This window comes from Apis dorsata, unplaced genomic scaffold (assembly GCF_000469605.1).
Source record: "Apis dorsata unplaced genomic scaffold, Apis dorsata 1.3 scaffold_490, whole genome shotgun sequence".
In the NCBI taxonomy this organism is placed as follows: domain Eukaryota; kingdom Metazoa; phylum Arthropoda; class Insecta; order Hymenoptera; family Apidae; genus Apis; species Apis dorsata.
In genome coordinates this window covers 16,509-17,068 of record NW_006263724.1, presented here as the reverse complement: position 1 = coordinate 17,068, position 560 = coordinate 16,509, and positions in this window count along the sequence as shown.

Below are 560 nucleotides of genomic sequence, written 5' to 3'. Positions count from 1 at the left end.
CTTAATTTCTCTCCTTTCTGGCACGAATCCAAACGATACGATTTTAAATATTTTTATTCGCGAAAATTAAATTTATTATTACAATTATAGAAAGAAATAATGGCAACACTCGTATACGTTTCGCAATTATCGCTTCGAATTTTTTTAAGAAATCCATTTTAAATTCCGACTCGTTTCTGAGCTACGCCACTCTGAGAAAAGAATTAATTTCTCTCCTTTCTGGCAAGAATCCAAACGATACACGATTTTAAATATTTTTATTCGCGAAAATTCGCGATATCTTAACAACGCGATATCTTAATCCGCCCAATCGAGTCTAATAAAACTCGATACGTTTCTCGCGATTACGTTGCGACGACGAGTGGATCGCGAGAAAAAAAAGAAAGAAAGAATGGGTAGAGGAGTATGGCGGGCGAAAACGGGTTTTCAAACGTTTGGGAAACGGCCGTTATTACGACTCGCAGAGCCGATTCAGCTCGATTTTTCAACGGCTGCCCTGCCATGCGTTGCGTTTCACTCGGCAACGTAATATCGTATCGGTCGCCCTCCCTCCGTATCCT